We start from the raw sequence: 12,766 nt of genomic DNA, 5'->3' as shown, positions 1-12,766 counted from the left end.
TAGCGCGACAGCTTTCCAATAATACACAAATTGATATTTTTGGTCTGTTCACATACACTGAGCATACTAAACATTAGGAACACCTTCCTAATATTGAGTTGCACACCCCTTCCCCCCGTTTTGCCTTCAGAACAACCTCAATTCGTCGGGGCATGTACTCCACAAGGTGTCGAAAGCATTCCTCAGGGATGCTGGCCCATGTTGACTCAAGTTGGCTGGATGTCCTTTGGGTGGTGGAACATTCTTGATACACACGTGAATCTGTTAAGCGTGAAAAACCCAGGAGAGTTGAAGTTCTTGACACGCCTGGCATCTACTACCATACCCTATTCAAAGGCACTTAAATATTTTGTCTTGCGGCCTCCCGGGTGGCACAGTGGTCTAAGGCACTGCATCACAGTGCTAGCTGTGCCACTAGAGATTCTGGGTTCGAGCCCAGGCTCTGTCGCAGCCGTCCGCGACCGGGAGGCCCATGGGGCGGCGCACAATTGGCCCAGCGTCATCCGGGTTAGGGAGGGTTTGGCCGGCAGGGATATCCTTGTCTCATCGTGCACTAGCGACTCCTGTGGTGGACTGGGTACAGTGCATGCTGACCAGGTCGCTAGGTGTACGGTGTTTCCTCTGACACATTGGTGCGGCTGGCTTCCGGGTTGAATGGGCACTGTGTTAAGAAGGAGTGTGGCTTGGTTGGGTTGTGTTTCGGATGACGCGTGGCTCTCGACCTTCGCCTCTCCCGAGGCAGTACGGGAGTTGCAGCGATGAGACAAGACTGTAACTACTACCAACTGGATACCATGAAATTGGGGAGAAAAAAAAATATATACAGTATATATTTTGTCTTGGCCGTTCACCTCAATCCATGTCTCAATTGTGTCAAGGCTTAATAATCCTTCTTTAACCTTCGCCTTCATCTACACTGATCGAAGTGACAAGTGACATGAGGGATGATAGCTTTCACCTTGATTCACCTGGTCAGTCTATGTCATGGAAAGAGCAGGTGTTCTTAATGTTTTGTATACTCTGTGTATATTTTGGAGGCTACTTATAGAGACAATTGGTATATAAAGTATATTTATAATTTTGACAATTATTTAGGTTGACAATAATTCTATTACACAATTTCTGATATATTACATGCTTTACTTTTATTTTCCTGCATAAGTAAAACCAGGATTCTGCCTATTCTGCCGTCCATTCCAATTAGACTGGTTTGGATTTCTCCCTGAATAATATGCCTGCCATCTTTACCCCATTTTGGAACTTTAATGTGTCCATGACATAGAGATTTTATTAAATTTTTGGAGGGGCTAAGGTCACTGCTCCTGAGAATCAGAAGCCGGTCGCCATGGAGACCACCAGTCACAGGAAGTTACGTCACAACAACATGTTAATTGAAACGTAGAAGGGGAGCCATTGTAAGTAACCTCGGAACCACTTCCTCCTGAAAACATAAGTGGGAGGTTTTTCATGTACAGTATCATAAGTATGCAGGATTGCTCATGCAAACCCTTCTGCAGGCATATGAGGCCAATATGAAGTACTGCACACACTGTATTATCACATCCTCTGTCTCTAAGTCTCTCTCTCAATTCAATTCAATTCAAAGGGCTTTATAGGCATGGGAAACATATGTTTACATTGCCAAAGCAAGTGAAATAGATCATAAACAAAAGTCTAAAAAACAATTTAGACATTACACACAAAAAGCTCCAAGACAATATACATATTATGACTATATACAGTGTTGTAACGATGTGCAAATAGATCAACATAAATACGGGCTGAATTTACAATTGTGTTTGTGGCAACAAGTCACACATGTTGCTGCTGTGATGGTACACTGTGGTATTTCAGCCAATAGATATGGGAGTTTATCAAAATTGGATTTGTTCTTTTTGGGTCTGTGTAATCTGAGGCCAATATCTGTCTCTAATATGGTCATACATTTGGCAGGAGGATATGAAGTGCAGCTCGGTGTCCACCTCATTTTGTGGGCAGTGTGCACATAGACTGTCTTCTCTTGAGAGACACGTCTGCCTATGGCGGCTTCTCTCAATAGCAAGGCTATGCTCTCTCACTCTTTAGCTCTCTCTCACTATCTCTCCCTTCTCTCTCTTTCTTTCTTTCTCTCTCTCTCTCCCTCCCTCCTCTCTCTTCCTTCTCTCTCTCTCTCTCCCCCTTCTCTCTCTCTCCCTTCTCTCTCTCTCCCTCCTCTCACCCTCTCTGTCTCTCTTTCCCTCCTTTCTCTTTCTCTTCTCCTAAGTGGTCTGCTCATAAAGTTCCAAAAATACTGTTACCTGTAAAATAACATGACCATTAACCTCACAACCAGCAACTAGGAAACACTCCAAAAACCACCAGTATCAGACTGATGGACACAGTGACAGACCCAAAACACGCCCACTCCTCATCGTCTAACTCTGCAGCTGAGTGAAGGTTTTTTTTCAGAGAACGACTATAGAGTGTAACTTCCTTTTCAACTAACATACCGGGAGTCTTTTCTAGAACAGCAGCCCTCATCAAATGATGTCTCTCTCTCTTCTCTGTGTGTTTTGGTGAGTCTAGCTATCTACCAGTCAGAGATAGATGAGGAGGACGTACAGCCAGAGGAAAGAGACACAACTCCTAACAGAGATGTCTGGTGGTCCCCTCTCGTGTTTCTCCAAACAGGGAATACTCCTACTCTCTATCCTCCACTATGGTATGTTTTGTATGGATTATTTACTTTCTCCACCTCATGTTTTTTACAGTATGTATTACATGTGCTTGCATGATAAAGTTAGGAATGCAGTTAACTTCCTTGTTGGTTTTTGAATGGTGTGTGTTGAATGTGGAATGCCTTGTCAGTGATTGGTTGTATACCTCAAAACATTTACTTAATTACTGTGTGATAACACCTCTGCCTATATTCAGATAAACATGTCTGGTGTTTTTTAATGAAACACATTCTGTCTGTGCTGGTGTGGTTGGGCCAAAAGCTTATCAAATAAAATAAAATAAAAATGTATTTGTCACACGCGTCGAATACAACAGGTGTAGGCGTAATCAACAATGCAGAGTTTTAAACAAATAAGTAAGAAAATATTGGCTAAATACACTAAAGGAAAAATCGTAACAAAATAAAATAACAATAACAAGGCTATATTCAAGGGTATCGAGTCAATGTGCAGGGGAAGTCAGTCAAGGTCATTTAGGTAATATGTACAGTTGAAGTTGGAAGTTTACATACACTTATGTTGGAGTCATTAAAACTCGTTTTTCAACCACTCCACAAATGTATTGTTAACAAACTATAGTTTTGGCAAGTCGGTTAGGACATCTACTTTGTGCATGACACAAGTAATTTTTCCAACAATTGTTTTCAGACAGATTATTTCATTTTTAATTCACTGTATAACAATTCCAGTGGGTCAGAAGTTTACATACACTAAGTTGACTGTGCCTTTAAACAGCTTGGAAAATTCCAGAAAATGATGGCATGGCTGTAGAAGCTTCTGATAGTCAAAAGTTTGGACACACCTACACATTCAAGGGTTTTTCTTTATTTTTACTATTTTATACATTGTAGAATAATAGTGAAGACATCAAAACTATGAAATAACACATATGGAATCATGTAGTAACCAAAAAAGTATTAAAACAAATCAAAATCTATTTTATATTTGAGATTCTTCAAAGTAGCCACCCTTTGCCTTGATGACAGCTTTGCACACTCTTGGCATTCTCTCAACCAGCTTCATGAGGAATGCTTTTCCAACAGTCTTGAAAGAGTTCCCATGTATGCTGAGCACTTGTTGGCTACTTTTCCTTCACTCTGCGGTCCAACTCATCCCAAACCATCTCATTTGGGTTGAGGTCAGGTGATTGTGGAGGCCAGGTCAAATGATGCAGTACCATCACTCTCCTTCTTGGTCAAATAGTCCTTATACAAGCCTGGAGGTATGTTGGGTCATTGTCCTGTTGAAAAACAAATTATAGTCCCACTAAGGGCAAACCAGATGGAATGGCGTGGCGTATTGCTGCAGAATGCTGTGATAGACATTCTGGTTCTGTGCCTTGAATTCGAAATAAATCACTGACAGTGTCACTAGCAAAGCACCGCCACACCATAAGACCTCCTCCTCCATGCTTCATGGTGGGAATCACACATGAGGAGATCATCTGTTCACCTACTCTGTGTCTCATAAAGACAAGCCGGTTGGAACCAAAAATCTAAAATTTGGACTCATCAGACTAAAGGTTAGATTTCTACCTGTCTAATGTCCATTGCTCGTGTTTCTTGGCCCAAGCAAGTCCGAGGGCCTCCCGAGTGGTGCATTGGTCTAAGGCACTGCATCGCAGTGCTAACTGTGCCACTAGAGAACCTGGTTCGAGTCCAGACTGTCACAGCCAGCTGCACAGCGGCACACAATTGGCCCCAGTGTCGTCCGGGTTAATGGAGGGTTTGGCCAGCAGAGATGTCACTGTCCCATCGTGCTCTAGCGACTCCTGTGGTGGGCTGGGTGCAATCAATGCTGACACGGTCGCCAGGTGTACGGCATTTCCTCCAACACATTGGTGCGGCTGGCTTCCAGGTTAAGGGGACATTGTGTCAAGAAGCAGTGTGGCTTTGCAGGATCGTGTTTCGGAGGACGTATGGCTCTCGACCTTCGCCTCTCCTGAGTCCGTATGGGAGTTGCAGTGATGGGACAAGACTGTAACTACCAATTGGATAACACGAAATAAATAATAAATAAAACATTTCTGGAAATATTCTGTACGGAGGAATGGTCTAAGATCCCTCACAATGTGTTCTCCAATCTCATACAACATTTTTGAAAAAGGATCAGTGTCGCTATCTTCGCAAGGGTAGGGTGCTGGAGTATTGAAAACAGGGATGTCGATCATTTTGACACCTATCTTTTTGAGAAGAAAATGTTTACTTGATTAAAACCTGTTGGGGATGGGGGCGCTGTTTAGACTATTTATGCTAATTGGGTAATTTTTGAAACGGCTTCCCACAAAATCCTTGATCGTACAATATGCATATTATTATTATTATTGGATAGAAAAGAGTCTATAGTTTCTATAGGAGTTGAAATTTTGTCTCTAAGTGGAACAGAGCCCATTCTACAGCAATTTCCCTGACATGGATTCAGATTTCAGAAATGTTGGCCACTGTTCTGAAGTCAGTTAAAAGGGCACTGATATTGCTATGACTATACGGACACTTCTTACGTCTTCCCCTGGATGCCTTTACGTGATGACGATTCCAATGGGGTCGATTGCGCGTTCACAGGCCCTATAAATCAAAAAACCCTGTAGCTAGCAAGTCTTTTATTGGTGCGTCACGCGCGTGGAGCACACCGACCCTCTCCTGTTCCAAGCGTTAGTTTAGCCTGTTATATTTCTCCGGTCATCTTTTCACTCGTTATAGGAGTTAAAAACATCATAAGGTAGTTAATTTAAAGCGTTTTATAGCAATTTATATCCGTTTAGTGCGATTTTGGGACATTTATTTTTGAAACGATGTGAATAGTTGGGCACGCTTTTCAGTTCATCCCGAACGCAGTTGGCATTTCCACATGGCAAGAGGACAGCTTTCCACCAAAAGACGTTTACTCCCAAGAAAGGATCCTTTGCCCAAGATACTGATGGAAGAACAGCTCAAGGTAGGACATTTTTATTATGATAAATCGTGTTTCTGTCGAAACATTTTAGTGGCTTAGGACGCCATGTTTTTTGACGTAGCTTCGCTTGGCGCAAACTGTATTGAAAAGTAAGGATAAATTAAAAAATGTAATAACGCAATTGTATTAAGAATTAAATTGTCTATCAATCCCTGTCCACCCTATATTTTTTAGTCACGTTTATGAGTATTTATGTATAAGAGTAGATCACTGTCTAAGTGGCGCAAGGACATTTTCTGACCAGCTTGTCTACATTTCACATTGTCTAACCATGATTTTGGTGGCTAAATATAAACATTTGCGATCAAACTCTATATGGATTGTGTAATATGATGTTACAGGAGTGTCATCGGAAGAATTCTGAGAAGGTTAGTGAAAAAATTAATATCTTTTGGCGATGTTGACTTTTATCGCTCACTTTGGCTAGAATCAATGCTGGGCTGCTATGTGCTATGTGCTATGCTAATATAACGATTTATTGTGTTTTCGCTGTAAGACACTTAGAAAATCTGAAATATTGTCTGTATTCACAGGATCTGTGTCTTTCGATTCGTGTATGCTGTGTATTTTTACGAAATGTTTGATGATTAGTAAGTAGGTAAACACGTTGCTCTAAGTAGTTTTTCTATTCCATTTGTGACGGTGGGTGCAATTGTAACCTATGCCATCTACCTGAAATATGCACTTTTTTCTAACAAAACCTATCCCATACCATAAATATGTTATTAGACTGTCATCTAATGAGTTTTTTTGTTGGTTAGGGGCTATAAATATCTTAGTTTAGCCGAATTGGTGATGGCTACTGGTGTTGGTGGACAAATAAAAGATGGTGGATTATGCTAATGTGTTTTTAGGTAATAGATGTACATCTTTACATATTGTGTCTTCCCTGTAAAACATTTAAAAAATCGGACATGTTGACTGGATTCACAAGATCTGTGTCTTTCATTAGCTGTATTGGACTTTAATGTGTGAAAGTTAAATATTTAAAAAAAAAAAAAAATTTGAATTTCGCGGCACTGGTTTTTCAGTGGGGGGGGGGGGGTGTGCTGCTAGCGCCACGCTGATCCTAGACAGGTTAACAAAATCTCTTTCTCTGAGCAAATGTGTTAGTATAAAATAATATAATTTCCCAAATTGTTTCGAGCATACAATATAGCTCAGTATTTGAATGATTCATTTCATAGTCTTTTTTGCTCATCTTTATTAAGGGTGCAAATCATTTTGGCGGTGACTGTAGTTATACTGTATGGTCTAATAGCATAACATTGATATGGGTGTTATTATTGACTATCTTACAGGGCTGGTGTGGTGTAGCATCTGCATTGTAGTGGTGCTGACCCTCATTGTAGCTGTGGCAGTGTATTACTGCAGGGGCCGCCGTAACACGGGTATGTACAGCATAGGGCCCTCAACTATATAAACTAACATTTCAGATAGCTCTGCAAGTATTCTGAGGATGATTACGATGTTGCGTAAGCCTAATTAGAGACTTTTGGCCTTGGAATATTAATGAAATTGGAAAAAGAGAGAGGAGCCTCATAAGTGTCTCATTTATTAATTCCTGTTTATGTTTGTGGATATCCTGTTTAGTATCTATCTGATTGGTTGATATTTTGTTCTTGTCAAACACAGTATATCAAATTGACAACACAATATATGCGGATGTTATGGGCAATACAAGAAATAAAGATGTAAGTATGCATTGCCGTTATTATGTATCTGAATTTGTGTAAGCCCATGTATGTGTAGCCTACTGTAATTTCTGCTTGCTGTGTATTTTCTGCACATGTGCAGTATTTTTATGTGCAGTATTTTTATGTGCAGTATTTTTATGTGCAGTATTTTTATGTGCAGTATTTTTATGTTTTGTGCAATGTTCATCCATTGTGTTTATGGGTTTAAGTACCTATTTCTGTTCTGTTTTTATTCCAGACAAGAGGGACAGTGGATGACCTGGCTGAGCCAAGACTGAACAAAGTGAGAGCGAGACATGAATGGTCATATCTGATATCGTTGAGCAAAAATCTAAATAAAACAGTCTATAAGTGAATGGCAGGCCATGTAGTCTATTTTGGAAATGGTCTACCTTTCATGATGCTGAAACAGTTTCTTCTTGGTTGTCTGTCACATTTAGCCGCAGACTTTGTATGACGAGATCAAAGTTGGACGCCCAAACGCGCCCTCTTCTGCCTACCAGGAAGTACTCGTGAGCTGAGCAGGATGTGTTCATAGGATGGGCCTTATATCTCTGCATCATCTGCATCCAAGGCTACAGTCTGTAGATGGATGTTACTGTTACATTTTATCACGACTTGCACATTTCTGACATTTGTTGCTTATTTTTTTCATGTTTGCAATCTTCTCCCTTTATTGTTCCTCATATCCAGGCTGCATCTCATCCGGATGTGATTGGGAGTCCCTTAGGGCGGCGCACAATTGGCCCAGCGTCATCCGGGGTAGGCCGTCATCATAAATAAGAATTTGTTCTTAACTGACTTTCTTAGTTAAATAAAGGTTACTTTAAAAAATATATATATAGACAGTTGAAGTCGGAAGTTTACATAAACTTAGGTTTGAGTATTTAAAACTCGTTTTCCAACCACTCCACAAATTTCTTGTTAACGAACTATAGTTTTGGCAAGTCGGTTAGGACATCTACTTTGTGCATGTGTAACAGTATAACTTTACGTCGTCCCCTCACCCCGACACGGGCGCGAACCAGGGACCCTCTGCACACATCAACAACAGTCACCCACAAAGCGTCGTTACCCATCGCTCCACAAAAGCCGCGGCCCTTGCAGAGCAAGGGGCAACACTACTTAAGTCTCAGAGCAAGTGACGTAACTGATTGAAATGCTACTAGCGCGTACCCGCTAACTAGCTAGCCATTTCACATCCGTTACACATGACACAGGCAATTATTCCAACAATTGTTTACAGACAGATTATTTCACTTATAATTCACTGTATCACAATTCCAGAAAATGATGGCATGGCTTTAGAAGCTTCTGATAGGCTAATTGATGGATATATTGAAGCAACATCTCAAGACATCAGTCAGGAAGTTAAAGCTTGGTCGCAAATGGGTCTTCCAAATGGACAATGACCCCAAGCATACTTCCAAAGTTGTGGCAAAATGGCTTAAGGACAAGAAAGTCAAGGTATTGGGGTGGCCATCACAAAGCCCTGACCTCAATCCTATAGAAGGGCAGAACTGAAAAGGCGTATGCGAGCAAGGAGGCCTACAAACCTGACTCAGTTACACCAGCTCTGTCAGAACGAATGGGCCAAAATTCACCCAAGTTATTGTGGGAAGCTTGTGGAAGGCTACACGAAACGTTTGACCCAAGTTAAACAATTTAAATGCAATGCTACCAAATACTAATTGAGTGTATGTAAACTTCTGACACACTGGGAATGTGATGAATGAAATAAAAGCTGAAATAAATCATTCTCTCTGCTATAATTCTGACATTTCACATTCTTAAAATGGTGATCCTAACCTAAGTGGTGATCCTAACTGACCTAAAAACCAGGGAATTTTCACTAGGATTAAATGTCAGGAATTGTGAAAAACTAAGGTGTATGTAAACTTCAACTGTATCTCCTGTAGGCTACCATCAGGGCAACCAGGAGACAGACAGCAGCACTGACCCCCGGGAATGCAGCCACATCTGTACTGACCCCCTGTACTGGAGAGGGAGGGTCAAAGGTCAGGCTCAGGTCAGAGGTTGTGATCTGGTATAACAGGGAAACACTGAGGGAGAATTTTTTTATTTTACCTTTATTTATACAGGTTTTTCTCATTGAGATAACATCTCTTTTCCAAGAGAGACCTGGTCCAATAGCTGCAGAGGGAACAACGTTTCAGACAAAACAACTTACATACACTAACACAACATTAAACACATACAGTACAACAAAAACATTGTACATTAAAAACACAAACGTCTTGACTAAAAACAGCTGGCCTAAAAACAATTACACTCTTCTATGATATATACATCGATCAAGTGTTTAAACTCCACCAACGAAACTAGACACATTAAAATGTTCAGGAGAGAATTCCAGGACCATGGAGCTGAGTAACTAAAACTATTTCTACCATGACCTGTTCTAATTTTTGGTACTGTTAGAAACAAATCAGAATGGGACCGTAATTTATATTTATTTACTGACCTGACTAAAAAAGAACAGAGATAAAATTGAATAATTATAGAGACACATTTTATTCATACTAAATGTATACATAACATTGCATTTCTGATGTACTGAACAATAATTGTCTGAGAAAAATAAATGCTGTTTAAAACTTGAAAAAATATAATTTAAAGTACATTTTGTGTCATACTTACTTCTCAGTAGTCACTGGGCCTGTTGTTGAGGAAGCTGGAGAGGGAGAGGTCAGGTTGTTGGTGGACAGTTCAATGTCAGAGTAATGACACAACTTCTTGTGAGGACAGATCACTAAAGCCCTGTATTCTTTCACCTGAATTAATTAATTAATTCATTAATGTCAAGAATCAGGGTAGAAAGGTTGTATCACTGAGGCATTGGGTCGTGGAGTCATCCAAGCTCATCAAACTCAAAGTTACCTCAATGGTGCCCCCACCCTGGGTAGTCCATCCATTCAGAGGCAGATACCTGTATCCAATACCTGTTTAGTCCAGTACACCTGTGTCCAGAGGCATCATGCCCATAAGGAGCACAGGGGCATGTGACCCCTCAGATTTGTCCTGTAAGAAAATGTTAAAATAATAATAATTCCATGTTTTTGTTGTTTCTCTGCAATACTACTAGCCACCTAGCAATGTTATGAAGTTGACTTCAGCTAGGCCAGGTATGTTTCCAACCTGATAACTAGTTAAGAAGCTAGCTGCTTTTAGCAACGCTAGTAGCCTATTTACGCACTAGCATTGCTAGGAATTAGCTTGCAAAAACCAGAATAGTCCGCCGGAAGCCAGAAGTGAAATACAATTACATTTCAACTTACTCTTCCGATTGTCCATAGGGTTGGTCCTTACGCAGGGGAAATTGAGAAAAAACATCTAATAGAACTTCAATTAAACAGACTTTCAAAACGTGGGTCTGTTCTACCCCTCGTACCCCTGCACATCGACTCAGTACTGGTACTCCCTGTATATAGCCATGTTATTACCTCGTACCCCTGCACATCGACTCAGTACTGGTATTCCCTGTAAATAGCCATGTTATTACCTCGTACCCCTGCACTTCGACTCAGTACTGGTATTCCCTGTATATAGCCATGTTATTACCTCGTACCCCTACACATCGACTCAGTACTGGTATTCCCTGTATATAGCCATGTTATTACCTCGTACCCCTACACATCGACTCAGTACTGGTATTCCCTGTATATAGCCATGTTATTACCTCGTACCCCTGTTATTTATACTTATTGTTATTCATTATGAATTTATTCCTCGTGTTACTATTTCTTTAACTCTGCATTGTTGGAAAAGGACCCACTTCTTCTCCGCTTACCTCATGTTAAAATAAAAGTCCTGCATATGCGCCATACCTGCAAAAAAAGCAAGAGAAACTGTATGGGTCTTCAAAATTCTGTTTAATTATATGTTCCATTAGATGTTTTTTTGTCTCAAGTTCCCATAAGGAGCAAGCCTAAAGACAATCAACAGAGTAAATTGAAATGTAATTGTAACTTTTCGCATCCAGGGGAACTATTACGTTTTTTTGCAATCTAATTCCCAGAAACGCTCAGTCAGGAGGATACAGGCAGCTCAAGAGGTATGCTTAGATATGCAGAATAGACATCATGTATTTTTAAATACAAAATTCTCCAACTTAGCCCCCCTCTGGACCACCCCCTACTTTGTGCCCCCTCAGATTTTTGGGGTGCATGACACCCCTGCCTGGGCCTTCAACAACAACCCACTACAGAGTCACTGACAGAGAGGATGGCATTCTGACAGAGGGGATGGCATTCTGACAGAGAGGATGGCATTCTGACAGAGAGGATGGCATTCTGACAGAGAGGATGGCATTCTGACAGAGAGGATGGCATTCTGACAGAGAGGATGGCATTCTGACAGAGAGGATGGCATTCTGACAGAGAGGATGACATTCTGACAGAGAGGATGACATTCTGACAGAGAGGATGACATTCTGACAGAGAGGATGACATTCTGACAGGGAGGATGACATTCTGACAGGGAGGTGGAGAGAAAATAAAATAATGGGTATGTGTCAGTTTCATACACTTTTTCACAAGAATATGTACATATTCTTGTGAAAAAACACAAAAACACACACTGACCTCCCTGCTCAGGTTAGAAAAGAAGCATCATCTGTCTAAACGGTACATCTCTACACTCCAGTCCTCTTTTACAGTCTCTCTCATTGTACTCTTTCCAACACTCAGTCTACAGGAAAACACAGTGAGAAGAGTAGGGAGTGGGAAGAGAAAGAAGAGGAGAGGGGTAGAGAGGATATGGAGAGACAATGAGGAGAAGGAAAGAGAATATGATAGATTGTCAGAACAGAAGTGAGGACAGGATAGAGATAAAACAAAGTGAATGAGACCAGAAGACTCACCCTGTTTATCAGAGGTTTATAAATAAGACTATCCAGATCAGTCTGGCACTCCCCCTTGTGGAGGTGGAGATAATGACACCATAAACCACAGACAGAACAGAAGTCAAAGAACTCAAGTCACACAGAGAACACAAGTCAGACAGAGAGTGAGGTGGAGTAACAGAGCAGATATAGAAAACATTAAGGAATGGAGAAACTGTTGTTTGCTGTAAGGAATGTTGAGTGGGATCTTCATATAAACTCACATCTCATTCTCCCCTCAGTCCCAGGCTCTGTGTCAGAATACACTACCTGCACATGCAGACGAAAAAGGAGGAGTTGTCATGACAGGACGACAGCGATCCAAACATTCCTCCCTCACCTACAAGCACAAAGGATACACACATTAAACTTACTACAGACAAACCAGATATACATACATTCTCTCAAAAACATCTTACTGCTATTTTCCTATACACTTCATGTACAGGAAACAGCAAATGCTTTGAGCCTACCCAAAGTGATGACCTAGCTACAGT

The 12,766-nt window shown here is 40.9% G+C and overlaps 1 long non-coding RNA gene across 1 annotated transcript; it reads left to right on the top strand.

Moving 5' to 3' along the window:
• The first annotated feature begins 1,486 nt into the window (after positions 1–1,486).
• Positions 1,487–10,668, top strand: LOC129835228 (uncharacterized). Its single transcript, XR_008756398.1, has 6 exons — positions 1,487–2,701; positions 6,971–7,060; positions 7,305–7,363; positions 7,605–7,649; positions 7,807–8,128; positions 9,286–10,668. It is a non-coding gene; the product is annotated as an uncharacterized LOC129835228 (long non-coding RNA).
• The last annotated feature ends 2,098 nt before the right edge of the window (positions 10,669–12,766 follow it).

This window comes from Salvelinus fontinalis, chromosome 36, assembly GCF_029448725.1.
Source record: "Salvelinus fontinalis isolate EN_2023a chromosome 36, ASM2944872v1, whole genome shotgun sequence".
In the NCBI taxonomy this organism is placed as follows: Eukaryota; Metazoa; Chordata; class Actinopteri; order Salmoniformes; family Salmonidae; genus Salvelinus; species Salvelinus fontinalis.
This window is presented reverse-complemented; position numbering and strand designations above follow the sequence as displayed.